We start from the raw sequence: 4,596 nt of genomic DNA on the forward strand, positions 1-4,596 counted from the left end.
TAGGCAGCAGTGGCAGAGACTAATTTAAGACCACCCTCCAATAATTAGATTCTAGACACAGAAAATGTATAAATTTGTGACAATTTTCCATGTCTAGAATCTTATTATTGGAGGGTCCCCTTAAGTTCAGAGTCACTTTCGATTTGGGTAAATATGGTAAGTTTAGATCAACCCTGACATCCACAGTTTCAACAAGCTACTCATTTTGAGTGCTAACCTTAAGGCATCTGAAAATGAAAATCATTTTGGGCCTACTAAGAAACCGTAACACCAACCAACACCAGTCAAAGGGAACAGCATGCAGTCAACATTTAATCTGATAATCAGCTTGAATTTGTGTTGTTGGCTTGAATGCCTAAAAGACAACAACCCCCTCCCCCTATCCCAAAAACAAAAAAACCCTTAAAGTTCTTTCCCCCTTTTAACAATTCCTGTCATGTGAGTATTAATTTACTTTGGTCACTGATTGTGATGAGTACATTCACCTTATGAGGGGAGTAGGAAGAGAGGGGAGAAAGCGCACAAAAATAAAATAAATTTAAAAAGCCATACTAAAATAGCTAAAAACGAGCAGGAAAGAATTATTAAGATCTTTATTTATAAAAAGGTGTTAGTCTATTGCAGTGGCATTGAATGAATTTTATTTTTTTTGTAACTGATGTGTTGCAACACCTACTCTCTGAAATTAAGCAAGTTTCCATGCACACACTCCAGGAATGCTCTTACAGATTCCAATAACTTTTTTTACCTCAAAAGCTTATATTCAATTTAGTTAAAAATGGAAACAGAATACAAACTAATTATAATGAACTTGCATGGTACCAAAAGAAAAATTCATTGTTAAAAGTTAGTCAATTTACTGCATCATCCTAATGGGGGTGGGAGGTAGGGAATAATTTCAATGTTTAGATTGTTGAAAGCAGGGGGGTTGTTATAATGAGGTTTTATTGTAGTTGCTCAAAATTTAAAAAATTCAGCCCAGAAATTAATAAAAACTGAACCTAACTATGTGGTTTTGTGGTGATGATTGTGCTGGGGGGAGGGGTATATGGGAGAAGGGGGCAGGTTGGCATCGTTTATAAGTTTTATGAGGTTGGAATTGCTCCATCGGTCCTTTAAATCACACCACTGAGTTTAGTCAGTCAGTCTCACAAAAATTAGAGCCACCCACACAAATATAAGATTTTCCTATTGTTTTCAGCATCAGAAAAGGTTTCTGCATTTTAATTATTGGTTATATTTATTTCACATACAGTCATGGAGTGGATGTTTTGTTATTCTATCTTATTTTAATATTTTATTCCTTTTATATGTTATTTTATCACCTTGTATTTTAAGCTGCCCTGAGCCTTTTTGGGGAAGGGCATCATATAAATGAAACCAAGATATTCAATCAACTATAAATTGCCTTATTAATTCAAAGTCCGTGTTCCACAGTAGTCACTTCAGCTTCAGTTACAGATGAAGCCGATGCTGAATGATACTGCTGCTTTTTATCACAATTACTGTACCTAAGGTAGAGTGACAAACTTTAAAAAGAAAGAGTTTTAAATATAACAACTCATATTTCTGTTGGTCAAACAAAAGAACTGCTTTTAAAAGCCAAGAGCCATCTAACGCATATCTCAATAAACCACAAAACCTCTGAGTTGAGAAAACTTGAGCCCTAACATAAATAACTATGTATTATGAACTTTGGAATTCAGTAGTTTAAACAGCATGGCTAAACAAGCCTATTCTCTTGCTCACATTTTTAACCACCAAGATACGGAAAATATTCTGCCAAGAAGTCAAGCCATAGTGGAATACCAGATCACAGCCAGAACATCCACTCTAGTATCAGCAGCATATCTATAAATCAGAGAAGGGTCCAGCAATGTATCTTGCCTCTTCTACTAATTATAAAACCAGTACTTATCAGGCGTTAAGTAAGTGGAATGCTAAAATAACCCTGCATTTGTAAACTTCAGGGATACAGTTACAGATCCAACAGGGTTAGAGAGAGCACAATAAAATCTTTTAGGTTCTAAAAACAGCAGTTATCTTCTCTCTTCCTGGGTTATTTTTAAAAATGCAAAGTCCTTTTTTCTCAGGATCAGTTTGCCACAGCACCAAAATACTGTATTTAAAACCTTTCCCTTACCTTTAAGAAGCCACTGTGTATTAAAAACTACTTCTCAATAAACACAACAGCATGGTGTATCTTCACAGCTTGAGGGATGACTTGGATTCATCTGATCGCAACTGAACTTCAGCAGAGTGCTAAATGTCAGGCACCATTCAATCATCAACTGTGCGTCTCTTTCTTCAGGCATCTCAGGAGGTACTAACACAGCTTATAATTCAAAGCTTGAATGTAGGGTCACATGCCTTCTATTTTATAAAAATACTAACATTTAGAACACGCCAGAACAGCAAGGGGTCAAACTATTTCTACTTTGCCTGAAAAAGGCTGTTTATGTTGGGGGAAAAAATGCAGCACTTATTCTTCAAGAATCCTATAGAACCAGTAACAAACCACAGAAGCAGAGGGCACCATAGTTTTAACGTTATGAAATTTTCTTCCAGCTTTCTTTTAAGGAAGGCTTTGTTACATACACAGAATGCAAAATTCCTCCGGCCTCAGAAGCACCAAGGTCAGCAACAATTTACACCTTTGCACCTTTCAATTTCACTCTGCTGAAATTGAATGGAATATATAGTCAGGCCAGGGTATGTATGGGAGACAGGCTGTTCCTGAACTTTATGCAACATTGTACTCTAAAATATGGGCATATAAAATGGCATCTTTCTGCTCAAGTAGCCTGCCTTGTGTTTAGAGATATTTGCTAATTTCACCAAATAGAATAACCATTTACTACTTTTCTCTCCCACTAGAACCCCAGGCAGCTGAGAGGGAACCATGTGCTAGCTCAGTGGTTCTCAACCTATTTTGTACCAGGACCCATTTGCGAACATCAATGGCCAGTCCTGACCCAGTGCCCCTCACTCCTGACCCACTCCTCCTGCACCCCAAGCTAAGTACAGATAGTTAAAAGGCCTGAGGTTGAACCAATTCAGTCTTTGCAGGTTAGTTTAAGCTGCAGAGATACAACTGAGAAACAACTGGACACACCTTTGATTCAGGAAATGCAGCCACATTTTGATTCAGGAAATGCCTGCAGTGGCTCAAGCCAAAAGCCCAGGGTGCTACAGCAGAGCTCTCTGGCATTTAGCCAGCATGGACTGTGTGTTTGCTTCCTCTTCCTGCTGCCCCAGAGGTCTCTGGGATTTGAAGTCCAGAATCACAACAGTAGGACTTTGCAGAGTTGCTTATCACTTCCTCTTCCTGCTTCCATGTCCCTCCTGGATTTGTAGTCCATAGTTGCAGCCAGCACTAAGTTTAGCAGCAGCACAGCTCTGTACTTGGAAGAAAGTGGGTTTAACTTGGGGGGGGGGGGGGGGGGTTTTTACTTTGGGGGGGGGGGGGCAGCCCCTGCCTCTCTCCCCACCCCTGGCAACCCTTCTCTGCTTGAGCAGACAGCACAACCCAGCCTAGGGATGGAAAGCATGCTAGGATGCTGGGGGACTGTGATTTAACCTAAACCAGGAGGGAGTCTGGGACAGAAGTTTCATAAACCAGTTTGCCCCAAATCAGTTGTCTGACACAACATTCAACTAGGTTTATCTAAACAGTTTCAGCCATTTTGAAACTGGTTTATGTGCACTGAGCTTTTGTTCTGTCACAGGTTTAAACCAGTTTCTGATCACTTAAACCAGTTTATGTGTACTGTCCCTAGCCCCAGTGTGCGAGGCATGGGGGAGCTGGAAGGCTGCCAGCCTGCAAGGGAAAAACCATGGTTCCCCATGTTTTTCTCCTTTAAAGGAGAATCCATTTTTCAAGTTTGATACATTTTTAAAGTTTGTTTGCAACCCTTTCATATGTTCTTGCGACCCACTTTTGGGTCACAACCCACAGGTTGAGAAACACTGCTCTAGCTAGTCTCTCCTGTCACTGAAGTAATTAAATTCCTACCACAGGCCTAAATTCTGCCGTTCAATACACCTATGCAAACTTGCAGTTGGGCAAATCAAAAGAATGTAGCTTCCATAACCTTTTTGAACTCAGGATGATAGAGGACTGAGGAACAAAGGTCCCTTCACATTGATTTTTTTCTAGTGGCACCTGTAAGCAAAATCCCTGCTTATATAGTGAACTTTTAACTCTCTGGAAAAAACTGCCAACACCAAAGAATACATTTCTTGTTTAATAAAAAAGGGCTTTTAATGCATTTTTAAGCATCATGGTCAGGTAGCGTTCAAAGGTTTCAGTCAGGATTTCTAGGCTGGCTGCTGTATAGACACAACTGAAGCAGGCATGAACCTGTGATACACCAGAAGACAGACAGAGAGGGATTGACCAAAAGGCTGTGCAGTCATCTAAAGATTTTCAAGTGCAAGATAAAATAGAGCAGAAAAAAGGCTGGTCTTCCTATATTTTAACCTTCCTAACAATTTCACCCTCAAACACCTGAACCTGAATTTATATTCACTTCCCATTATTTTACAGACTATATTCTGTGTTTTCTTTTCATTTCCCCTCCTCCACAGTAATTT

This window comes from Alligator sinensis, unplaced genomic scaffold (genome assembly GCF_000455745.1).
Source record: "Alligator sinensis unplaced genomic scaffold, ASM45574v1 scaffold1672_1, whole genome shotgun sequence".
Taxonomy (NCBI): Eukaryota; Metazoa; Chordata; order Crocodylia; family Alligatoridae; genus Alligator; species Alligator sinensis.